The sequence below is a fragment of the Camarhynchus parvulus genome, chromosome Z (genome assembly GCF_901933205.1).
Source record: "Camarhynchus parvulus chromosome Z, STF_HiC, whole genome shotgun sequence".
Taxonomy (NCBI): Eukaryota; Metazoa; Chordata; class Aves; order Passeriformes; family Thraupidae; genus Camarhynchus; species Camarhynchus parvulus.
In genome coordinates, this window is record NC_044601.1 from 40633164 (window position 1) to 40660771 (window position 27608).

General features: G+C 35.7%; 1 protein-coding gene across 27 annotated transcripts in view; it reads left to right on the plus strand.

Annotated features, from left to right (window-relative positions):
• PTPRD (protein tyrosine phosphatase receptor type D) overlaps positions 1-27608 on the plus strand; it is a 1161500-nt gene that overhangs the window by 233384 nt on the left and 900508 nt on the right. For all 27 annotated transcript variants that reach the window (XM_030968017.1, XM_030968045.1, XM_030968047.1 and 24 more), the window contains exon 3: positions 7154-7226. The gene's annotated coding sequence lies outside the window, so the exon portion shown is untranslated. The remainder of the gene's footprint in view (positions 1-7153; positions 7227-27608) is intronic.

The following is a 27608-nucleotide window of genomic DNA, read 5'->3' on the forward strand; positions in this document are numbered from 1 at the left end:
GCCCCCAAATCATTATGCAATTATTTTCCAAAAAAAAAACCAACCAAAAAAAAACCCCACCAAAAAACCAACAAAACAACAACAACAAACAAAAAAAAAAAAAAAAAAAAAAAAAAAAAAAAAAACTTGGATAAATTTCTTACTGCAGAAGCAGAAGGAAGACCATGATTAAACTTTTAACACATTGGAAAATTCAAATTTTTTCAAAGGATCTAGCAAGTTAAATTTTTGGCAAAAAGGACATACTTGTTCCACATCTACAAAAGAAAAACAATACTTCTAAATTAATTTTTTTCTGTTTTGTGGTGGGACCTGGAACCAAGGCAGGAGCAGGGGCCTATGACAAAGTCACACCAGGGCCAGGTTATGGAATTAAGGTGAAACACAGGGGCAAGAGAAGGTCCTGGAGGCAGCAGGGAAGCGGATAGACATGGGTCAGCCCAGAGTTTCCCAGTGACAGGGTCTGGGAGGAAAGTGGAGCAGAAGACCAGCTCAGCTGCCGCTGTGGGCACAGCCCCAGGATCTTGGCCAGGCGCCACTGCGGCTGGCTTGAGGGGATCACAGTGGAAGGCACATCCTGGGGCAAGGCCTCATAGTGCCTGACTGTGGCTTCCAGCCCTAGTGTGAGTGCTCACCCATGGCTCCAATCTGGGTGGGCTGCAGGGCAGCCTCTTGCACAGCCGTGGCGCCTTTCTCCATGACTTGGCCTTAGGACGCAGCCCCATGCACAGGTAGGGGCTTAGGAAGGTGAGGATACCCTGGGAGAACAATGTGGCAGCTGTGGATACACCAGGCCTGATACAGCGCGCCTGCAGAGTGTGTTCCCCTAGCAGAGGAAAGAGATGCAGTGTTGTTGGGGAAGCCACACTGTCCTGCTGCAGCAGTGATATTGAGGGAATGGGCAGGACAGGTGTGGGCACTGGGACCTGGGGAGGGCCCTGGCCGCACATCAGCGGAACTGGGCAGAAGCAGACCCTGCAATAAGCCAGGCCTTAAGGGCTGCCCAAGCCCTTGACACCCTCGGTTGGCCATTGCCGCTGCTTTCACCTCAGCCTGTGATAAGTCTGACAGGAACTTCTGTCTCATGAAGAGCAAATTCTAGTGTTTACATTATTATTACTGGCACATATTTTGTTAGAGGAGGTCTGCCCTACTAATTTTTTTTCTTATGATTTAGGAGCTCTTTTACTGCTTGAGTTTGCTGCAGCACTGGAATAGAAATTGTCAAACTTTGTGAAATGCAAGGTAAAACAACACTGATGGTATTCTAATAGGTGAAAATGTGTTAAACACATTTTTCCTTTATCTCTCTGCAGGGTCCTGTTTACTGGAGCTTAAATCTCTTCTAAATAGTAGCCTGAAACCACTCTATTTTGCTTCCTACTACATTCCCACTGGGGCAATACCATGTTTCTTGATATTATTCTTCATCGTGCTACCTCTTAATAGCAATGAGAATACTACTGAGAATGACTTTACAGGAGAAGAAACACTGATTTACTTGGCTGTAAAATCATTCCTGGAAGACTGCCTACTTGTGTTGTACAGTTAAGAGGGAGACTGTGTTTCAGTCTGTTTGTGAAAATGAGGTTAGGCAAGTGAGAGGTCTTAATAGGCCTCTCTTAGCTCCATCACCTGCTATTGTCTTTCTGGACTATATACACAGGTGACATTGAATGGCCAGGATTAATCATGATTGAGGGATCAGGAAAATATTGAGAAAATGTTTAAGGGTAAAATATCTTTTAGTCTCATAAAACACATCAGATATAGAATTCTTAATCAGCTTTTTTCATTATCCTTCATGTATACTGCTACCTGTAGAAGTGGGAAATACTCTGGCTTTTTTAGACTAGTATTCATTTCTCCTGGTTTATCTAGTCTTTTTGAAAGACTTTGCAGTTTTGTTCTCTAAGGAAACTAATTGAACTAAATTAGGTACCAGATTTTCTGAATTTTGAAAATCCCGATTTTGATATCATTCTTCACACTTTCATGTTTTAATTTGAGAAATTTATATTTTTCCTCCTCTTTCATGTTGCTGCTTAGAGCCAAAGACACATCTCCTGATGTTCTTTCTTGATTGAAAGCAAATGGTTAAATAAGGAATATTTTACTCTAAACTTTATTTGAGAAATACATATTTTTCACACTTCGTATTTGCAAGGATGACAGTAAACAGAGTGTACTCACACATCCTGAAAATGACTGTCAGATGTTGATGGCAGTTATTGTATCAGCAAGGGGAAAATTGCTCTTAATAAGAAAACAACTTTTGACAGTATAATCTCTTTGTCAAAACCAAAAAATCCTAAATATAAATAACTTCCAATTCTGTGGGGGAAAATAAATTACTATGAAAGGAGAATTTAATGTATATACCAACGTTTGATGCAGTCTTTCATTCTTTTAAAGATTTTTAGTAGGAAGATAGAAGCATGGAGTCTACTCTCTGATATTAAATCAGACTAAGTACCTCCAGCTTGTAGAAGAATCAGCTTCTGGCTCACCTTTCCTCCTTATAATGAACCTGATATTCTATTTTTTCAGTGCTTCCATCTTTAAGGATTTTCTACACACCTTTTATTATCTCAGTCTGAAGTGAGCTAATGTTACAGACAGTGTTAAGTTGGTTGAAGTTCCCAGCATCTAAATGATGTTACTCAGAACTAGGCTATCCCAGCATGACCATTGTTTGCATTGAGTAATTTATAAGTCATTTACTTTATTCCTTCTCTTTCAATTTTTTGATTTAGGTGTAGGTGTTTCTTTCCTTTCCAGAGCATAGAAGTGACTTGGTCATGAATCCATAAAGGACCTCATTTTCTATTCTGTGCCATATCCATATATACAACAAGACTGTTTTCCTTAAAAAAAAAAAATGGCTTGAATACTATGTCATTTTTCCTGACAGGCTTTTCAGCTGTTAAAGAGCTTTGTCTGTCCCTTACTGTGACCTTCAGGGCCCTGAGAGAGGTTTTTCTTTTGAAAAAAACAAACTACAATCTAGTTACCACAAAAAGTACCAATTCATATGCTTCTGCCCCTTTCCCTGTCCAGGTGTAACATTTATCAGACTGCCATCAAAAAGGTAAACTTGCAGAAAATGAAACTCTTTTTTCCTAAGTAATATTACTGAGTTCTTTAGACTCATGGACTCTGTCAAGGGAGAAACAGTGGACAGGGCAGAAAAGCATGAAGCAATGAAGATACCCTCTGTTCCGTGTTAGCTGCTAGTTTTGCCTGCCTAAGGTATGGAATATAACGAATACCCATTTTCATTATTTCAATACTAGAGTGATTAAGAAGATTAAAGGACCACCACAAGAGAATTAACCTTAATTAGGTCAAATTTAAACGAGTTACCTGCATTCCCACAGATTCACATGCTTTCACAGTATTCTTCAATTAACTTACTTATTTGCATGGCATGTCAGTGACATAGCAGAAGACTGCCAACTCAATATACCAGTGACAAACCTGAGAGAGGCCTGGCTATGGTCATACAGAGTCTAACAACAATGTCTGCCCCCAAAGTCCACTGACAGCCACTCAGCAGAGACCACATCTTTTCCCTCAAGAGCTTTTTAGCATTGTGTGACACAGACTTAGAAACAAAGTTTGGGAACTGTGACATCTGCTTTCTTATATTTTATATTTAAATACAGTGAATAAAGATTTTGGAGACACAAAAGATTTTTTAAGAGAAGGAGTATTTTTGTAAAAAAAGAAAAATCGTCATTTTATAAGTTATTTTATTTTTAAGAAAGAACAAGCCTATTGATCCTGTGGGGCTGTATAGCAACATTTTTCCCTTGATATTTTAGCAATGTAACCCACCATCCTCTTATTTTTTTATCTTTTAAATAAATAGTAGCCAACGATTTTCTGTTTCAGCAAGTTTAGGAAACCAAATAGATGAGTTCCCAGAGCTACCCTCCCTATGATATTCAGATGTGCTGTTGATTTTGTCAGTTTTTGCAGTTTAATCATCTATGATTTAAGCTTAAAGCTATGCTGATACACTGATATCTTTGATACTGAGACAAAAACTGAATGAGGCCTAACTGTGAAACTATCAAAAGAAATTGAGCAAAAATAGAAAAGAGCCATGGAATTGTAAGTAGAGAAAAACAGCGCAGGGGAAGAGGGCAGTGAAAGTCTTATTCAACTTCTGTCCCTCTACTACAACTCTGAAATAGTTCCTTGTCTTTCTTTTAAATGTACACAGAATGTATTTTTTATTCTTCAAGAAAATGACCATAAATTGATCTATATAAACTGTGCTTAACAAATTAGAACATTAAGAATATATTTAAGCAATATTTTTATGTTTTTTGGTTGGAATTTCTGGGGTTTTTTTAAAGCAAAAGTTGATGAAAAACAGTACTATTAACAGAAAGGGAAAGTACTGAATGTGAAAATAGTCTTTCAGTGAACAGAACAGGTTCATCATTTTCTAGTGATGAAAGACCATGTAATTGGACCAAACAAATTTAATTAATACAGGCAACTAAAATGCATAGTACAGAGTAACAAAGAGAACTGATAAAAGAATGGAAAAATCTTATATTTAAATACATTTTTATTAAAAAGGAGCAATGCATAGTGCACCAATTTTCAGGACATATTTTATGAGTTCATATTGCTTAATCAGCACTCCTATGATGTGATGATTAGTTAAGCAACCTAGATAAAGAAAAAAATAATAATTGATGCTTTATTTACAAAAAGGAAATACTAACTGATGTTTGCATCAGCCTAATAATTCTCTGCCATAAACACAGCAATGTTACAATGTAACAACATATGTATTCAAAGTAATAATTTGAACCATGTCATTAAGCCTTCAGCATTGACAACATTACTATTTGTGTGATTCTATTCACTCTGCTTCCAGTCTGACTGTGGAAAATAAAGCAGATAGTGAAGTGCTTCTGACATCAAAATGATTAACTCAGTCCATTGTCCTATACAACCATGTTTCGCCACATTTGAAATCCCTGCAAGATCATATTAAATAAATGCTCCAGACATATGTTCCCCTTGTATTTTATACTACTTAACACTTGTTCATAACAAATTTTTCTACCTGCCTATTTTCAACAATTGTCTTTATGTTGCATATGCAGTGAATTAAAAAAACAAAACAAAACAAAACAAAACAAAAAAACCCCAAACAACAAAACCACTGAAACTGTTACTGTATTATGACAAAAATAGAATATTTCAGGGAAGAGAGTTTTTAGGATAAAACATTCTTGATAATTGGCAGTCATTTATTAGTATTTACTTTTATTCTCTCCTAAATGATTTAGGAATATTGTGATTTCTGAATGACATGACTGAGATATATAAAACAGTGGAAGGTTGTTATCAATCCCAGACTGCTGAGTGAGTGGATAAAACACAAACTCATGAGTGCTGTGTAAAAAATATTGCAGTATCACAGAGTATCAAGGTTGGATCAGGGCCCGCCTGCCTGCTCTCTGCTTTCAGCAGATCTACTGAAAGCAGGTTACCTAAGACCATGTCCAGATGGCTTTTCAGTATTTCCAAGATGAATATTCCACAGTAATTTCTTGGCAGACTGCTTCAGTACTTAGTTATAGTAAAAAAAAGCTGTTTTCTGATAGTCATACAGCTCTTCCTATGTTTCCTTTTTCTCATTGCTTTTTGTCCTGTCATTGGACACCAAAGAAAACAACCTGACTCCATCTTTGCATCTTCCCTTCAGTTGTTTATATGTGTTGATGAGTTTTCCCTTGAGCCTTCTTCTCTCCAGACTAAGCAGTTCTACCTCTCCCAGCCTTACCCCAAAGGAAAGATAACAGAATCATAGACTCATTGAATGGTTATGACTGGAAGGCACCCTAAAGATCTAGATTCAGATCCCCTGCCTGGGTCTCCTTCCACTAGACCAGTTGTACACAGCCCTATCCAGCCTGGCCTTGTACCTTTCATAGATGGGGATTCCACAACCTCTTTGGACAACATATTCCTTCCTAACATCCAACCTAAATGTACACTCCTTAAACTTAAGGCCATTATCGCTTGGCCTATTACTACATGCCATTGTCAAAAGTCCATTTCCAGGCCTCTTGAAAGACTCCTTCAGATACTAGAAGGTGCTACAAATTCTCCCTAAAGCCTTTTTTCCTCTGGACTGAGCAACCCCAATTCTCCTAGCCCATCTTCATAGAAGAGATTGTCCAGTCCTGTGGTCAGCTTTGTGTCTCTCTTCAGGACTTGTTCCAATAGGTCCATATCTTTCTTTTGCTGGGTACAGCGCTCCAGATGGGGTCTCACAAGAGCAGAGTAGAGGGAGACAATCACCTCCACTGACCTTCTGGAAGCACCACTTTTGATGTCGCCCTGAAGTTGGCTCTCTGTGCTGCAAATGCACATTACTGGGTTGCATATGCCTTCTCATCAACCAACGCCCCTAAATCTTTCTCCTCACAATCCATTCTCCACCCAGCCTGTACTTATGTTTGGGTTTCCCCAGTCAGGATGTAGGACCTTGCATTTGGCCTTGTTGAACATCATGGGGTTTTCACAGGCTCACCTCTTAAGCTTGACTGCAAGTGAGAAAGAGCTAAATGAGTGCTTTGAATGGATATCCACATGGTAGAGGTTGTCACAGGTTTGTGATATGCGAAAAGATAACTTTACAATTGAAAAGGCTACAGTTCTGTTTGCATATACCTAAGGTAATTTACCAAGTTGGTGCAAGTACTGCTGATTTTGGTGATATGATTGGTGTATTTCAAGAGCTAATAGCATAAGTTCAGTTATGAAACAGTATTTTTGCACAAAACAGTACATTGAGAAAGGGCTGGTCTAGCACAGTGACAAAGAAAGAAAGTGTTTATGACTAAGACAATGTGTTTGGAACACAATTGTTTCATAACCACTTCAATCAAGTACAGATAATTTCAATATAAATAATTGTGTATGAATATGATTTATATTATTTCACATCACAGTTACTCTAGAAATTCCACTTTGTTTTGCTGCTTTTCAATGACTACTGTTTGCAGAAGTTATTTATTATCAGTGTATTTAATTTTTCTCTTTCTTGAACCCTTCAGAATTTATTGGTGGGTTGCTGTAGAAAAGCAAATAAAACATGATTGTTTTTTTATTTCAGGGAAATCTTGAAGAGTCTTACACTTTTAATCCTCCAGTCGTTAACTGTGCTATGAGGACATTTTGGTGAGGCGGTAAGTTGGTGTAGATCTATTACTTTGATCAGCTGAATTGTCATTTCAGATTTAACTTCTATAAAAATGTCCTTCAATGTCTATCTGACAAACTTTTCTTCCAGGCTCTCTTGGCAAATTTCCAAAACTGTAAATCTGTGATTTACTTCATATGTAGGAAGTCTGAATCACAGAGGTGTCAGATTATTTCTGTATTTACAGATCAACTGTAAATCACATAAACAGAGCAGTTAATTCCTACATGCTCAGTTTCTCTTTTCCAGAAATCTTAGGTTCCTACATATGTGGAAATCTGGGTGATTATTGTAATTAGTTCAGTAGAGAACGAGTCACTCAGGAATGCTAGATATTGTCATGTTTCCAAATTTCAGTAATCTATTTAGCAACTACTTGTCAGACTCCTTCCAGAATATTCCATATCCACACCAATATGAGTATGACAAAACTCTAAAGGCTTTTATTTTCCTGACTGCAAAGAAGGCTTGTGGATTTAAGAGGTCACTGCAACCTGTCAATGTTCCCAGATGGGCAATTTTTACAAAACTCTAATAAATTACATCATAGCTTCTGTTGATCTTAGCAACACTCCAGTAACTCTTATATAATACTCTCTAACTGAGAATTTTCATTTGAAATAGGATTATTTTAAATTTTTAAATTTAAATACTGAGTAGAGAAAACAGACACAATTGTTACTTATTTCTAGGTTTTAAAAAAGTTCTGAATAATGAAAGGCCCAATGATTGTGAGTCATGTTTTAGACAATTGTGTCCCATGTCTCTCAGTCTTAATATACCATGCTCATTCTTTTTCTTTCAGTCAAAGTTTGTGCTACTGTTGGAGCTCAAGTGCTGGAAAAAAAATCTTCATTTTTCAATGGAACACCATGTGGGTTTTTCTAAGCTAGATGCCATGTACAAGAACCGTTTTATAAATTCAGTTATATATAATTGTTATATGAAAATTCCAGAATTTAATGAGTGCAAGAAAACCTTTTGAAACTCTAGATCCTAAGAAGAATAAAGTTGTATGTTATTTCATATGCTACAGACATAGAAATGATTGTTACATTTTGTACATCAATTGCAGAGGTAGGACCACTGATGCAGCATAGATTCTAATTCTCTGCTCTCTTGCTGTTGATATATGGACAATTTAGAAAGTAAACAAGAAAAAATATTTCTCATTTTAATTTATGAAGTTCACCCATAGTTTGTTACTTTTAAACCAGGCAGATATTTGTTCTTATCAGTCCTTTGAGTGACTTTTTCTTTGCCATATCATTGAAGTATAATGTCACTAACTACGCTGTTGTCTAAAAGAAGTGATGTCACACAAGCAGTGTCTGTTTATTGGAGTGAATACCAACAATGAAATTCCATTTTAATACTAAGTTTCCTTTTCAAGGATTTTTTTCCTTGCCTTTGAAAATGTGGTACCGATTACAATGTGATCTAAAATCATGCCATTTGGTCATCCTCTTATCTCATTTTGTTAGCTAAAATATAAATTACTTTAATTGGAAGTATTAAAATTATCCCCTTGTCTTGCTGTTCCTACTGTAAAAATACAAGTAGTTCCGATGCAATAATTATTTTACCCAAACTAATAAACACATTCTTAGAACAAATTCACATTCTTAGAATAAAATATAATAAATACAAATCTAATTTATTTCTGCAGTATCTTGCACCAGATTGAGTGGGTTTTTTTTTAAATAAATGTGAACTATTTATTAACATTTATATTTCATAGTTAATTCTTGATTTCCTGTGGCTAGATTCCCACTTCTTCGAGACTGTAAATCTGGAATAAATAAAATTTCCTAAAATTCTGTAACTTCATCAACTTTAACACATTTCCTTGAAGGAATTAATAGCAATGGAAAAACAATGGATAATTAAAAATGGAAAAAAACCTCTGCCAAATTTACAGTATACTCTCAGTGGTTTAATATTCATATTAGTTTCAGAATTCTGTATTTGTGGCATAGGTATAAAATAATATACAATTTTTTAACTTCCATTCATTTTCATTTCAGTTGTTATGGAAAGAAAAAAATCCAAATTGTGCAAACTATCTCTTATAGGAAGTATTTTAGCAAAACTCCATAAGCATAGAAATGCCTGCTGAAAATTGAATAGAAGTTGCTTCTTTTATGTATTGATTTCTCTTAAACAGAAATTCAGTGGTGTGTTTTCCTCTGGTTGGTGAGCACAGTTTCAGCCCTGAAAATGTCAACATACTATTCCCCTTAAGGGTGAAATTTTGATAATGCAGAAATACAAAGCATGTCCCTCAGACTTCATTGTATCTCAGATGCTGCGGTTGCTCGTAAAAGGACAGCCCGGCAGCTCCCACAGCAGAGCGGGAGAGAAAAGGTGAGCAGCCGGCAGCCTAATGGGCCAGCTGATAGAGCCTCTGCAACGAGCAGGGCGATCAGCCAGCTGCCTGGGTCCTCCCTGCGTCGAGGAACGGGACGGCGACCCAGCGAAGGCAAACAGTCCCACGGCAGCAGCTAGTTCAGGCGGAGCAATGAAGAGACGTGAGGCAGGCAGTCTTCTGCAGCGAGGGAGGGTTTATTGGAAGGGAGGACAGGTGCGAGCGGGAGAGGGTGCGCAGAAAACTGCCCAATTTCCCGCCCCTCGGCTGGGGCAGTTATAGGAACCCCGAGGGGGGGGAAAAAATCACACACAACCAGTGACAAGGAACAATACACTGAAAGACAAACCCGGCTGACAAATCATAATACAACATGGGAGCGGCTCCCCACCCTGACCCAATCCCCCTCTGTCCCTGGGAGAACTTTCTAGGGATGGGGAAGGGGCAGAGAGTGATGGGCAGGGGGGTTGCCAGGGGAACGGGGGAGGAGAAGACTTCATTATAATATAATTAGGGAGGGGCACTTAGACAGACATAAAAATTGAAACAAAAAGGCGGGAATTGCCATGGCAATATATGATTGACAGTTATCTGTCAAGGGTAGAAGGGGGAGGGAGCCCTGAAAACTGAGCCTGAAAACGCCATTTTAAACCTTAATAAAAAAAACAACTTTACACAAAACTGAGTAAAATTCACACAAACAAAGCCCGCGCACGCACCGCAACAAGATTCCATATTTAAACTCGGATGAACAGAGATATGTCTGCAGCACTTTTATGATAATTAAGATACATGCAGGAGGAGACAATACATCTTCATTATTTAGAACAATTTTGTTGTGATTGATGAAAAAGATGAAAACTCTAGGTGCAGGCATAGAAGATGAGGTCTATTACTTTTTTCTGATCACAGACTTAAAAGAAGCAATTATTTTTTAAGTCTTTTATGATGGAATTCCTATTAATAATTAAATAATATTAATTCATATTAATAATTAAATAATTCCTAATAATTAAATAATTTATTAATAAAATATATGAGTACAAAATTCTTAACACTGACTATCAGTTCAATAGCTTGGCAAGCTAGAATAAGTATATTCAAGCTTTAACCTCTAGGCAATATTATTGAAGCCAATTTAGATTTGTTCAGTTTGAACATGCATTCTTTCAGTTTGAGTTATTTGGCTAGCTGACATATGATGATAGAATGAGTTCAAATGCTGAGGATAAAGAATTACATTACAAAAAAATTGTGTGTTTTTACAATATTTCACATCCCACAATCACAGCACAAAGGTCAAAGATGAGACATCTATGCAGAGTCAACTGCTCCTTAAGGCAATAAGCAGTTTTGAGTCCTGTGGCTAAAGATGGATGAGGAGTCCTGGAAAAAAGTGAAGACTCGCACACTCAGGCAACACCATAGCTATGGCTAAAAATTCTGGTTCATTTAGCTACTTACCATCAGCACAAAATTCACTTAACCTCATGATCAACCTTAAAATTATGAAAAAAGAACCTCCTTTTTTGATAAAAATCTATATTGTTCATAAATATATTTTTACTGAAACTGATAATAATATAAGGCTAGGTGTCATTTCTAATGAAGGAATAGTGATTAAGAAAGCAACCTAATAGAATTGCAAAAAGAAATCAATACAGAACAGATGCATTACCAGTGAAAATATTTTTGTCCACAAAATTATATATACTTCAAGTAATTTCATTCTTCTAGAGTTCTTTCATTGTGTATAGATAGAAAACTGGAATAAAAAAAAATCTTCATGAACTAATCAGGCATCTGTTGAAAGTACTCAATTCTTCATACTATTCTATTGCAGATGATTTTCAGTAAAATGAAAGGAAAAATTTTTTTAATCTGTGTTTTTCTTTCCAAGAAAATATTGGTATTTTGGTATTCCCAAATATGCAACATAGAGCAAATAGTAGTGCAAAGAAATATATAATACAGGTCAGTATTTCTCAGTATCTGTGTGCTTACCATAGTAGATGAGTCACAAAAGGCAATCTAGAGTTAGAAAACAGAGGTTGTAATATATAATCTGAATAAAAAATAAAATGTTGCTTCTTTGCAACTATAATTTTACTTTTCAAAACCAGGTAGTACAGGATTTCGCAGCACAGGATCTGTGGTTTAATTTTAGCATATTTGTGGCACTTTTATGGTGAGTCAGTTTATTGGGAGAACAGAAATTTTTAAAGAACATTTTTAGTGTGACCTTTTGATATACAAATATATCAAACTTTCATTATAAATATCATATGTATATTGTATAATCATGAGTTTAAAAATTAGTTAATATATTCACCAATTTTCCTATATGTTAGGATTATTTAAAGAAAAAGTATTGATTGTTTCACAAAAGGCATTTTAAGATCCTGTACGGTTTTGACAGATTTTATTGCCTAGTTAGGATTCTGCATACTTAAAGATTAAATAATAATTCATAGAGAACACCTTTTTGTCTGAATTTTTTTTTTGTGGAGTTGGCCAAAACTTCATAGCAAAAAACCCTATTTTCCCTCCATGTGCTCTTGGCAGAGAACAATATAGTTTAGGAAAAAAAAGCTAAACCAACCAAAAAAAAAAAAAAGCCAAAAAAAACCCCACCCACAAAAACCCCAAAAACCTTGTTAAAATCCTTTTGCTTAGCAAATTGGAATGTTTTTTGTTGTTATTGTTCTGGTGTTAATTTTCAAATTTATGTAATATTAGAATTCTTATATCAAAAAAAACCTACTTTTTTTTTGTTTTTTGTCTGAAAGTAGCAGTGATTACATGCAACTATGTCTAAAATCAACATCCTTCTAAATAAAATTGATTTTTATTAATTTTCATGTGTTTGATAATCACAGAAATTGGGTCAGAGTGGAAAGGACCACAGTTTGGCATTTGATCCGAACTGCCTGCTCAAGCAGGGACATTCCACAGTACCTTGCACGGGATTGTATACAGACGGCTCTTCAGTATTCCCAGTGAGGGAGTCTCCACAGCCTCTGGGCAATCTCTTTCTGTGCATGGTCACCCACAAAATGAAGCAGTTCTTCCTCATATTCAGGTAGAATTTTCTGTGCATGATTTTCTGCCCATTGCCTCTTGTCCTATTACTTGGCACCACTGAGCAGACTCTGGAGCCTCTTATCACCCTCCCTTCAGATACTTACAGACATCAACAAGGCTCCCTCTCAGTTGTCCCTTTGAGACTGAACAGGCCCAACTCTCTCAGCCTTTCCTTGTAAGAGAGATGCTCCAGTCCCATAATCATCCATTGGATCCTCTCCAGAACCTCTCGTGTCTCCCCTGCACTGAGGGGTCCAGGACTGCACACAGCACTCCAGATGTTCCTCACCAGGCCTGGGCAAAGGGTCAGGATCACCTTCCTCCACCAGATGGCAATGCTCTTCCTAATGCACCCCAGGACACCACTGGCCTTCTTGGCCATCAGGACACAGTGCTGGCTCATGGACAGCTTGTTGTCCCCCAGGACATCCAGGTCCTTTTCTGCAAAGCTCCATCCCAGCAGATTAGCTCCCAGCCTGTTGTGGTGCCCTGGTTATTCTTCCCCAGGTGCAGAACCCTGCATTTGCCTTTGCTGAATTTCACAGTTCTTCTCTGCCCATCTCTCCACCCTCTCAAGGCCCTTCTGAAGGGCTGCACGGCCCTCTGGGGTATTGGCCACTGCTCCCAGCTCTGTGTCACCAGTGAACTTGCTGGGGAGACGTCTGCCCCTTGCATCAATAACTCATATCCAAGTTATTGATGAACAAGTTAAACAATACTGGATCAGTATTGAACCTTGGGGATACCACTAGTGACAGGCATCCAGCCAGGCCCTACACTACTGATTACAACCCCCTGGGATCTTCCATTCAGTTCATTCTTAATCCGCCTCCCTGTCCATTCACCTCATCCACACTTCCTGAGTTGGCTTGTGAGGATGTTGTGAAAGACGGTGTCGAAAGCCTTGCTGAAGTTGAGGTAGACAATATCCACTGCTCTCTCCTCATTCATCTGGTTACTTGTTTCATTATGAAAGGCAATGAGGTTGTTCAAACATGACTTGTGTTTACTGAACCCATGCTAACTCTGGTCAGCTTCTTGCCTTCCATGTGGTAGTCATGGACTCTAGAATGAGCACTCCCTCCATCACCTTTCCAGTGACTGAGGTGAGGCAGCAGTTCCTTGGCTCCTCCTTCATGGCTTTTTGGAAGACCAAGGTGATATTTGCTGTTTTCCGTTCCTCAGTACCTCTCCTGATCTTCATGACCTTTTAAAGATGGCCATGAGCATCCTGTCTAGGATGTTCAACAGCTCTCTCGGCACTTGTGGATTCATCCCATCAGGGCCCTTGGAATTGTGGATATCATGTTTTCCTGACCTCTAACCCAATCCTCTATGACCAAGAGGAAGTTTTCTGTCCAACATTCATTTACCCTGGTCTCCTGGGTCAGATATTTCTGGAGGCTGGTGTCATCAGTGTAGACTGATGCAAAGAAGGCATTCCATAACTCTGTCTTCTTTACACCCTGTTACCAGGGTGTCCTCTCCTTTTACCAATGGGCCTATATTCTCTTTTACTTTTCTTTTGTAATTGATATATTTGAAAAGCCTGTTTTGTTATCCTTTACATCCTTGGCCACATTTAATTCTAGATGCGCCTTGGCCTTTCTAGTCTCATTTCTACTTTGATCACCTCTCTATATTCACTCCAAGTGACCTAACCTCACTTCCATCTCCTGTGTATTTCCCGTTTACTCTTGAATAATGACAGGAGTTTTTTATTCATCCAAGGAGGTCTCTTGCCCTTTTCACTTGATTTCTTTCTCATTGGCATGCATCACTCTTGAGCCTGGAGGAACTGATCCTTGAATTTCAACCAACTCCCTTGGAGCACTCTTCCCTGCAGGGCCTGTTCCTCTGGGACTCTTTCAAGAAGATCCCCAAAGAAGCTAAAGCTAGCTCTCCCGACGTCAATGGCTGTAATCTTATTCACTGTCCTGATACCTCTTCATTGGGTACTGAGCTACACAATATGATGGTTGCTACAGCCAAGACTTCAACAACATCATCAACAAGGCCTTTGTATGAGGTTGAGCAGCAAACAGTTGCTTTTGGGATCACTCACTACCTTGCACAGGAAGTTATCATCGATGTTTTCCAGGAACCTGCTGGAAGTGTATTTCATAATGCATTTCTTTTTATAGATTAGTAAAGTTGACCTTTGTGAAAGTAGCGTTCACCTGTAAAACTGATTGATCTAGGACAGTGATAAACTTTCCAGAGACAGAAATTCTGTTGTACCTTATGCAAGTTATGAAATACAATATGAAGCTTCTAAGAGTAATTTTTCTAAGAGTATTCTAATAGAATACTCTTCGAGTAGAGTACTCTTAGAATACTCTAAAAGAGTATTCTAATTCTAAGAGTAATTTTTTTTCATTTATCTTTCCAATTTTGAATTCAAATGCACTTTCACTATATATATAATGCTGTGTTGTTATTTTGATTCTTCAGAGCATTGCATCTGTTGAGAATTAGTAAAAAAGGTTGTACAGTTACTTTCCCACATGTAATTTTTTATTGTTTCCTGGTAAGATCCTAAGAGAAAATTTACTTTCTTTGGAGGATTTATCATTTAGACTATGCTTTCCATGCTCATTTGAAGAAGCTGTTTGAGGCAGCACTTTAGTAAAGGCAGGCATTCAAAAATATAAAAGAAGAAAAACTACTCATAGTGTACTGAAGATGCTAAACTTTGTTCTAGATTTTTAAGTATTATAATACAATTTTAGATAACATATTCCATTCTGAAACATTGTAATGCAGAATACTGTGTATTCTTCTCTCTTTACTTTAGCAAATATATAATAGATTTAATCAACTTTTCTGTTTTATAAACCACTCAAAACAAATCTAAATAACTGCATATTTTCAGTAGTCTTTCAGTAAACATGAATAGCAATGTTGAGTGACCCAATAGTTGACAATATATGTTAAAAAGATAAGACATGTCTGACCTTTTTCTGAAGTCTTGTATGAAAAATCTGTACATGATATCTTCACAATTGACTTGATATTCAAGATTCCAAAAAGGCAAAAATCCTTTACTTTTCTTTGTCTGTTTGCTCTGTGCTTTCAACATGCTTTGATCCTATAAACAACTATAGTTAGTTTGTTTTGTTGAATTCATTATTGTGGTTCTGATTTCCTATAGTAATATGGATGGCATCTTGGAAGAATAAAAATGCTTTTTTACTGCTTAAAAATAAGCAGGTTGCTGTTACATCTGAACCCTCTGACAATACCGCATGATACTGTACTAGAAATCATGAACAGTGGATTTTTCTGGTTTTACTTATTTTTGGGGAAGAATACTATCAGTACTTGGCAAAAGTAATTTGTTCAAAGTGTTTCTCTTCACATGCATTCATCTTTGCAGGTGAATGGAAATATGTTTCTGATAAGGAACATGCTATTATATAGAAGGGATTTAAATTAATTATGTCACTATGATGTACTACATGACTTGTATCAAGAAATTCACAGCCATAGTACAAAGCAAGCTCCTAACAGGTTGAGGTTATGCCATCACAACACCTGGCTTCCTGCATATGTTTTTTAAATCTACAGTTTCCACATTTTCATTGTACAACTATTACTGGTAGAAATTGGGTTTTGAAAGTACCTGCAGAATAGAAAATGTTTTATTATAGTTACTCCAATACAAGAGGCATTATTCAAATATATCAGAAAAACACAACTTTTAAATTTGCTAAAAACCCTTTAAAATTTCTGAATGGCTGCAAAGAATATACTGACATCAACTTTTTACTTGGATTATTATTATTTGCATTTTCTATTTACAGGATCAGATTTCTACTCTTTTTCTATATTTGTTCTTTTGTGACAATTCATGCCTTAAAATCTTTCATCAACTTGTTTTGTCTACGAGAAGCACAGCATCTTGTCAGATATGGTGCTTTCTCAAAATGTAAAACAAAGAAAGCAAAAGTAAAATCAAAAGTAAAACCAAACCAACCAACCAAACAAATAAAAAAGACCCTAAAAACCCAACAAAAAAAAAATAGCCCACCCAAATCCAGAGGTTTTGTATACTTATAGCAAAATGCCTTTTATACATAAACTTTTATTTTATAGGCAATAGCACATAATTCTATGTCCCTGAAACAGGATATTCTCAAATTAGGAGAAATTGCTTATAGTATAGGTTAGCAATTATGGTGACGGTTCTAAAACTGCAATACAAGAGAACTTTTATTTTTTTCAGCCCCACAGCTTGAAATGTGTTTACTTAATTTGTTGCAAGATATTAAAGAAAATGCCAGATTTATAATTCCAGAAACCTGAGAGAAGAAGAATGACTTTGGATAGAGAGTTCTGCTCTAAAAATTTTTGTCATTAATTAACCACTTCATATAATTCATTCATAAGGACTAGTGGAGCCATGAAAGATTTGTTGAAAGTTGGCTGACTGGTACTTACTCTATTGTAATGCTTCTGATAAGTCCCATATTATCCAAATACAGTAAACATAGATTTTTCCCAATAGTATACAGTGCTTTTATGTCTCAATAACCAGATTTAAACTATGCATTAGGTTACAAAGGGAAGAGTTGCTGTAAGAGCAATAGGAAAAAGAATCATACCTAGGAAAATCAAATGGCCTGATCCTGAATTCATTTTGGTATGTGAATTGGAGTTAGAGAGAATTTCAAATGCATTCAATTCCCTTCGTGAATGTCATGTTTCCTCAAATATATTTTCTTTAGAAATAACATAAAATTTCCTTTTCTTCTATGGCAGGAAATTAGGCAAAACACCATTAAAAAGAAACTATGAAGAAGTTTGTCAGATGGGATGAGAAAAATAGTGCATTTGAAGGAAACTGCTGTTTTATTCTCCAAAAATTGTTTCAGACTAGAAGACAGTGATACATTTCATGATTCCTCTTTTTGCAACATGACTTAATGACAAACAGATACTTTAAAAACAAGCAAACAAACAAACCCCAGAACTCCCTCCTTGAAAATCAATGCCGAATTATTTTTTAAATATTTAGAGGTGAGAACTTAGTTATCTGATAATGGATTTCATTTTTTCATATCCTGTGTATACAAATTCATCTGTCTGGTTGTTTTGTTCTATTTTAATTAGACATTTTTAGAATATCTCTTAAAAAAAAACCAAACAAAACAAACAAGTATTGATGTTACTCCTATAATTCATTATACAAAGAAGAGGTCTGTATTTCATAGAATCATAGAATGGTTTGGGTTGGAAGGGACCTTAAATGTGATCTAGTTCCAATTCCCTGCCATGGACAGGGATGCATTTCACTAGACCAGCTTTCTCAGGGTTCCAACCTTGCTGTGAACACCTCCAGAAATGGGCATCCACAGCTTCTCTGGGGTCTGGGTTCCAGTGCCTAACCAGCCCCACTGAAAATAATTTTTCCCTAATATCTAATCTATACCTACTCTCTCTGAAGCCATTCCCACTTGCCCTGTGACTACATGGTGTCGTAAATAATTTATCTTCCTCTTCCTTTAGGTTCCCTTCAGGTACTGGAAGGCTTCAGTTAGGTCACTGCAAAGCCTTCCCTTTTCCAGGCTGAACAATTTCTTTCCTTGTGGAAGTGCTCCATTCCTCTGATCATCTTGGTGGCCTCCTTCTGGACTCAGTTCAACAAGTCCATGTCCTTCTTATGCCAGGAACCCCAGAGCTCAGTGCAGCACTCAAGGTGGGGTCTCACAATGCAGAGTACAGACACCGAATCAAATAACCCCCCTTAACCTTCTGGCCATGCAACTTTTGATACAGATCAGAAATGGGCTGCAAGTTCATTTCTCATCCAACAGAAACTCCAAGTCCTCCTCAGCAGGGCTGCTCTCAATCTGTTCACTCCCCCAGCCTGTGTTGGTACTAGGGATTACTCAAACCCATGTGCAGCACCTTGCAAAAAACATTTGTGAAATAGCAAGTAAGAGCTAAGATTTGTAGAATTCAAGACTGAACTTAAAAAGTGTTTTTCCTGATGATATTATGAAGATATGGCTAAGGAAAAACATACATATAATAATTTTTTACCCACATCATCTCATATATAGCTTGTGATTTTTTTCACTACATGAAAAATATTTGTCACAGTTTGTTCTAATGTAGAAATGTATTTCTAAAGAAGCAATAAGTATTAAAACCTTTTCATTAAGACATATACTCTGTAAATACTACACTAGGTGACTACTGTAGGTGACTTTGTTCTACTCCCCTTCCTTTTTCTTTTTTTTGCCTGCCTAAATTTTTATCTAAGGTAATAACAATAATTATAAAATTTAAGTCAGCAGCTGTTAGCACACATATTTTTGTTGCTGACAAATTCAATTAAAGACATTGCTAGCTAAACCAATCAAGTAACAGGTAGCTCAAAAAAGGTCAACTCTAAATTATTGTTTCCTATAATAATTTCCCAAACCATTAAGTTTGTAAAATTAATTTGAAATTGAAACTCATAAAAGTAAATTATGGAGAATGCCTTGCTAGTTTGTGGGTATTCTAAAGCATAAAACTGTGTCTTCCATGCAAAATGCTTCTCCTAATATTGTCCAGGTTGCAGCACAAGCACAGAAGGTTCCAGCAGTATTTGCATTAAAAAATCTATTTACAGGAATGCTAATTCTAGTCAGGAAGACTTTTTTCTACTCCCCTATAATAACAAACTAAATGTTCTTCTTTTATTTTGTTTTGAACTATGTTTTGGGACATTTAAGAAAGACAAGAAAGAAGGTTTGGTTCACAGTAACAAGCAAAGCTATTAAAATAATCATAATATCTTTAGAAATTGAATAATTCAACAGAGAATTAAATTTCCAAAATTCTAGCGTGAGTTTGAACTTCACCATGAGTTAAAATGCAAATGAGAATTAAAACACCTAACCCCAAAAGAACTTAAGACTAAGATAGGATGAATCAGTTATTTATACAGCTACATTAAGCTTTTAGTTACTGTAAACCAAGCCCCATTAAAAGTAATATTTACCAATGATTCTACAAAACTGAGGTTTCATGTTCCCTGATTTGTTTCTTCTAAAAATTGCAACAGCTTGTGGAAGTTAAAAGAGCTTGAAAAGCTACAGAGTAGGGAATTGAACATAATCACAGTTGTTTTTAAACAGTATTTTAACAGTGAATGCTGGTTAAAGACAGATTAAGGCTTTTCCTGAGAATATCAACTAACAAAACAATACAAGTCAGTAAAAACTATTCAAAAAGAGGGATAAAACCAATACACAGATAGGGTTTATAACGGAAATTACTACTAAGCAGCTGAGGTTAGTCTGGTAGGCAACATAATGGCTTCAGTGATCACTCATCTGGAATTAAAATGTCTGTCCTTTCTTTATTTCACAATATTGTTTATGGTGAAATTAAATATGTACCTGCTGAAGTGTGTCATGGAGAATTTATGTGCACTAGAACTAAAACCCAAAACAAACAAAAGCCAAACAAAAAAGCCAACCACAAAACCCCCCAAAATCATCAGGATTAATCAGCCCATGAATATCTCTTAGAAAGAGTTTTGGGGAATCAACAGGTGCTTCCACAACACATGCCCCACTTCTACAAAAATGTGAAAGCAGTGTGAATCTATAGCCTTCTTCAAAGAAGGCAGGCATTCACATTGTTTTAATAGACTTAGGTGATGCTGACTATTCTGCTTACACTTGTCTGGGGTGTCCTTAATAAAAGCTTTGATTTACTAATACAAAACTGTTATTCAGGTTTTCTTTTATATATGAAAGCATTTTTATGATCAATTGCTATCTCAAAGAGAATAAAAGTTTCTGGCACATTAAAGCCGCCATGTAGTTAAACAGTACCACACTGAGAGACCATGGGACTTGAATTTGAATGTATATTTTATTCTAGTATATAAATAGGTTTTAAATTTTAAAATTTAATGAATTTTAAAATTTTATTTGGTAGTTGTGATTTATCTCCTTTTCAGACAGAAATTATGTCTTTGACAAATTGCAGCAATGTCAGATTCTTAAGTGCAAAAGTTCAGGTTTTTTTTGTTTTCTATTCTGTAGGTATTATTTTTTTCCCAAATTAGTGGCAGATTGAGTTTACTTAGAAAAGTGATTGTTTGCAAGCATTCTTGTTATAAGAGGCTAGGTGCAATTTGATTTTGGATGAAAAAAGAGGAATTTTGTTTCCTTCTTGTCAGTCTTTATTAGTGGATAGATATTGAAGGCTTCACATGAAAATATAATTGCCTAGCTGTCAGTTTATAACATGAATTAATTGTGGTCAGAGAACACAATTAATGCGTAAGTTTTAACGTATAAAGTCAAGAACCTACATGCTCATATTTAAAATATATCACTGCCTCGGACAGACATATCATTTTTGTCTGTTATTATACAAGATAAAATAACGTGTTTTGAATAAAACTCGATATGCAAAGTTTAAGTAAACTGTCGAAAGGGATAAAATGTTTGAATTTATTTGATATATACAAACTGGTCAATAGAAATATATCTTTTTGAAGAGTGCTTCTAGTTAGACCAGTGAAAGCTGTATAAAATAGATAAGCAACTTATTTTCTCTAACTGATGCCATACAAACTGATAGGAAACCTTTCAATTTCAATGGGAGTGGATGGTCACATCTGCCAAGAGAGTTTTGAGAAGTTATTTCATCCAATTCTCAATGTGAAAAATATTTGACTGTATGGTTTACTACAAGGGGTATAAGAAATATAATATTCATTATATATTTTGACTTTTCTCAGTATAAGAAGTTTAAAAACATTAATTTGCAGATGAAATTAACTGAAGTTACATCATACATTATTCATGCATACATGATGTATCATTCTTTTATGTGTCGATATTCATCAGTTTTAAAAAAAGCATAAATGACTTGAAAGCAAGGAAACAAATGCCCACTTACCAATCTTTATACTTCACATCCTTATACTGGCCAGAATAATTGAACCTTCCATTTACTTTAGGTTTACAGTTACAAAAGACAGAAAAATAGAGTAGTAGTGATTGCAGTTATTGCTCTGCTGGATTCCTTGGACTGAAAGATTTTTTGGTGTGAGATTTGAGCATTTGCCCAATTTTTACATGATCTCCTAACTTCCAGTTAGCAGTTAGACTAGAAGCCTAGCTAGAACTATAGCTATTAGTTCCAGGTAATCTTCATATATTGGGAAATAGAGAACAAAGAATGAAAATGAAAATGAGATCAAAACAGTGCCTTCAGTTGTGTAAAATTGAAACAACTAGTTGAATTGTTGCATGTGATAAGTTCAAGCCGATGCTGTACCTGATAAATGGACCTGAGGGTTTTTTAAAATTCTAAAATAACCTAGAGACTTCATTGATAGGATTATCTGAGCCCCAAATACTCATTGCAAAAAGGATTATTATTGAAGTTTTTCTATTACAAACCATAGACTTTTAAAGAAAACAGAAATACTTCTTAGGATATCTTTCAGATAATTTTTGCTAATGATCATGTTCATGAAGTGAAGCATCCTTCCTATGCTTTGGAAACTAAAAAAAGTCTCAGCTGAACTAAAAAAAGTCTCAGCTGAACTGTGATGTCTTAGGACTGGTTGGAACAGGAATAATGCTATAGCAGCCATAAAGATATTAGTTATATTCCTATGTGAAAATTCATAGATACAATTGGGACATAAATCCATCTGAACCAAGACTGTCAGGATAGGAATGAATTGAGTATTTCAAAACCAGTGATTTATTTTTCTGGCCCAAATCACACTGAAAGCTTAAAACAATTTCATTAATTATATACCTTCTTTTTAAGTATCTATCCAATTGGTGCAGTAAGGGTTGTCATCCATTTTGCTTGGTTTCATTATTCTGGAGATTTCTATGGGTAAATCTAGATATATTTTCTACCTACTGGGAAAACACCTTGATACTCCCTTGAAAGTTCTTACTTCTGTTGAAGAGTTTCATGCATAAGGGGATTGATTATCTTCACTACTTGGAGATGTCACATCTGTACTGGTAGTATAATACTTCTTCAATAGAGAAAAACAAGGGTATTACTCCCCTTCTCCTCCCCTTCCCCATGATAGTTTGTTGTTTGTGAAGGAATGGAATGTTCAACACAGCCTCTCCACTTTGTGGGCTTTTTGTCCTTAACTTCTCTACTATCTTCAGTGTCAGAACATCCTCATCTTCTCAATCCTTTCCAATCTTTGAGTGACTTCCTCAATAGTCATCAAGCTCCTGCAGTAATTTATTGGTATGTCTAACTTTCCTGCTTAATTGAATACTGTTAAAATAACATAAAATATCAGAAAAAACACTGCTAAATGGCTATCCCTTGACACCACATTGCAAATATAAAATAGTGTACTCTTTAGATCTTTTTAAACTAATTTTCAGAGATATTTTTACAATGTTGCAATGTCTCACTGTCTCATTTCTGTTGCTCCTTGGGGCATGCTTTACCATCTCAAGCGTGGTGATATAGATCTGTCAGCCTCTACCACTAACAGGCTCATGTCCCAGTCCTCTCAGTAGTCTTTGTGGAAAAAACATACAAGATTATACGCTGCTTATTTTATGCAGATAATCCCACCATGACTCAGCACAAATCCCTGTCTGATTCTGTAGTTCTAGACCACTTATAAGGGAATAAAGGATCTATGGGGAGAAAAAAGCTGCTTTACATTCAGCCTTTTTACCAGATTTAATATGATTGCTCCTAGGAAGAGAAAAAAAATCATAATAATTACTCAATTTTCATAAAAGCATGGGAATTCTGGGTTGTAATAAAATACTATAAAGAAGAGCACCTTTAGCCCATTTTGGCTTTGAAGTATAAACACTTTTAAGTGTTCATACTTCAATTTTCTACTTAATGCAAACTATATGTTATCATAGGCATCTTTGTGATGTTATAAGATAAACCTCCTATCTCCTATAAAGCAGTTCTAGATTAGCAAACTGACAAAAGCTAAATTCAAAGCAATTTAACAAATTATAATAGGTGACAAATAATATTTCTTTTACTCCAATTAACAAGAAAATTGGAAACAAGTTAAAATTAATCCACTCAAAGACAAATTTTTTTGCAATTATTAGCCTCTTAGTGAAGTTAGCTTCTTGCCTGCAGGATCCAAACTCAAAGCTAACAGCTTGAAATACCAACATTGATCAGTTTGTCTTCTTTCAAAAAAAAAAAAACCATATAAAATAAAATCTAATGTATATTCTTTTTCCTGTGTAGTATTATCTAGATTTCTGATGGTGGTTCTCTCTAATGTTTTTAATAAACTGTTTTTCAAGGATTGTATCCTTCAATTTGTTTACTACTTTTTTCATGAGAATTCACATTAACTATACAAGACATAATTTCTTCACCAGAGAGTCTTCTTCTGTAATTTATTTGTGGCAACCCATCAGTATTACATAAAAAATTAAATGTCATATATAATTTTGAACTACAAATTTTTAAGCTTGGAATTAGTTTGTCATATTTCTTACTATTTACTTTCCTTTTGCACACTTTTCTGTTACTTGCAGGATTCAGGATAATACCACCTGAGTCCCAGTGTCCTGTTATTTCTTCCAGATCTCTGCAGTCACAACTGTTATGTTCCAGGTTGCCTCGTTTAGTATAACTGGTTCAAACAAGGAAGAACAGCAAGGGTTAACAGTCAGGGGAACAGGCAAGTTTGACTATCTCCCCACTGCATCCTGTATGTGAATCCCCATGAAGCAACCAACTTCTCTAGACAAAAAACCTAGTCAGCTCTTGAGTGCTGGTCATCATCCCCCACAGCAACAAGTGACCTGCTGGTATCATTTGCTTTTCCTTTTAATGCTCCTGCATGGGTCAAGGTCACTTGCCCTGGATTATTTGAAAGTAAAATTTTATGGATGTATAAAAATCGATCTGTTTTAAGAATCAAAAATGATCAAAAAGAAATTTGGAAATATTTGAGATGTTTGCCTTTTTTCATATCATATTAAAAATATTATATGCAATCATATCAGAAATAGAAAATTTTAAAAGATGCAGTAAATTAAGCTAAGTTAAGCCTAGATGGTTCTTTGCTTTGTAAGTGCACAACATAAAAGACAGTAATTCTGTTTATGGAAGTCACTAATCTACTTCCATCCTGGTGCTAGAACACATCTCCTGAAAATTCAAGTGAAAAATTAAGGTTATAATGTTTTTCTGGGTTGATCTGAGATGGGAAATAGTGAGAAATACATAAAAAGTTACCATGTGAAGTATCATGAGAAGATTTTTATGTCTTTCATACTAGTGATCAGATCACCTATTGAAAGGTGAATCAAGATCAGAAGGCATTAAGAGTTTAGGAAAAAGACTGAGACAACTTTTAAGTCAAGAGGGAGAAAATCTCTTTAAAAGGAAGATCTTAAATGTTAAAATGTCATGAAGAAGAGGTACCAAGGTATAGGAGAAGTGAAAGACAAAGACAGACAGCATGATAATATTAGTGCTAAAGTGGAATTATATTTGTTGAGCTTTTCATATGTGGAAAGTGCCACTGAACTTCCTAGTATCTTTTTGTCTTTTGCTACTTTTTAGGAGAAACAAAACAAAGTATAATACAGACTTACAGAGGAATACAAATACCTAAATGAGAAATGTAATTTACAGAACACTTCTATAAACATCCACATCTATCAATTAGATAGGTCACAGACAGGCACAGACAAAAAAACCTAAGCACATTCCAACAAACTGCATTGGAAGATCAGAATCAAATTAAAATTATCTAGAACAGCCTCTGTTTTCAATCCTATTAACAGCTTCTGCTCCAGGATGAGAAGCTCTTGGCCCTTAAACTGATTGCAGTAGTTCACTGAATCATTGAATGCATTGGAAGGGACCTTAAAAATAACCTAGTTCCAGCCCACCCTTGATCTAGACATGGATGCCACCCACTAGATTAGATTGCCCAAGGCTGCATCCAAACTGGCTGAACAGTTCCAAGAATGGGATGAATAATCTTGACTTGATCAAAGATAGGGACTATTAATTATCTAGATTTGATTGTGATATTTTCCCACTGCTTTGGCAGCTGTCACAAAATTATATTTGGCTAAACTCCCAGACATCAAAATATGGGGTGGACCAAAGAGATTGAAATCCCTCCATATGTCAGCGTGATTCTATCACTTTTAATACAGCGTATTTCAGATCCATGCTGCATAAAAGTAACTAATTTTACTGAAATCAATTCAGTTAAGCTTTCTCCTAGTATTAGTAAGGTCTATAATTGACAGCTCCCAGCCCATGTGGAGTATTTTGCTCTAGGAAACTCAGCTTTACAGACACTGCTTTTTGCTCACAGTTTCTCATTGATAATTATGTCTTTGGAGTTATCTGAGAACTCATCACAAGTCTGTCACGAAAAGAACAGAGACTGGTTATTTTGGGGGGTCCTTCTGTTTAGTGCTATAGTTGTAATTTGCAACTGTTCCTAAAGAGAAGCACACAATCTTTTGAAACTTTGTGTTGCTTTAAACTTTTCTTTAGGCAAACAAATATCTCAGTCAATATGCAGATTAGAATAGTGTTTCTGATACAAATTAACAGGTGACAATATGAAAATATTTAAAAGTCCCTCCTTTTTTTTAGTAAAAATATTTTTGGAGATATCATCAAATAAGCTGAAAATTTGTAAAGAGTATGTGTAGGGAGAGCCCCAGTTTGTACCTTGAGAATAGCTGTTCATCCTATTGAACTGTTTCCTGAGGGTTCCCCTCATTTCTACAGCCTATATCCTTCGCGTAAGACCTATGTCCCTGTTGTGATTGGAAGTGTCTGAAATAAGCACACCATATGTTCAAAGATACAGTTGAATTTTTTTAACACTGCTGCTTTTGTATGAGTTGTGTGTATGGGCTGCCTTGCTCAGCTCTTACAGGTAGTTGCAGGGATATGTAAAATATATATATGGTAACACAGCGACCAGTGCTGTTTATAAGTGATTTGCTTTCATAATTTCTTGCAGATTTCATATTTTCACTTCATAGAGTCAGGTTCAGACTAATAAAATGACCAATTGTAAAACTTAACTGAATATATATTTTGAAATTTCTCTCTGATTTTCGCTTTTTTTCTCTCTCAAAAGTTATAAATACCTACTGTGGTAGACTTGCTTTTGACTGTTCAACTTTATGGGCGTGTCCATTCTGTTGGACAAATCCGTTGATATGAAGAAGTGTACTGTGATGTAAAACTGAAAAATTAGGATGGAGAATTGAATGAGGTTATGAGTTACTATTATCTATAAAACTTATAAGGAAGAATTAGCATATTTTTCACTAGCAGTCTGGTTTGATTTTTGTGGCCTTACCTGATGTATAAAACAAATTTAACTATATATTGATTCTTTTGAAAATCATGATTGCCATAAAAAGGTTATATATATAAGAATATAGATATATATATATATATATAAGAAACAGAAAAAGAAAAATATAGGGCAAATGCCACAAAATACTTCTGAGAGGAAGTATCTGGCCCTGCTTATGTGTGTATATATAATTGTCTATACTATATGTTCTCTGCAGGGACGACATACAAAAAAAATCTGAATATGTTTAACCAAAAACGAGTACAGGTATACATAGAAATGTAAAGGGTAAAAAAATATGTGTACATTTTATTTCATAAAAACATAGCTATATTTTATAGCTATACTATAATTGGAGATCAATTTTTTATTAGAAACCCAAATTCAAATTGTCATTTTGATCAAATGGTTCAATCCTTTAAGTTTTCAGGTATTATATAAGAAAATGCATACTATTGTCCTGAATGATCCCTATCATTCACAGACTGTGAATTGTCTCTGGCAGTAGGGGATGTTAGAGATCATTGTTTATAGAAAATTAAAAGTGACAGCAGGAGGATAGCTGGTGT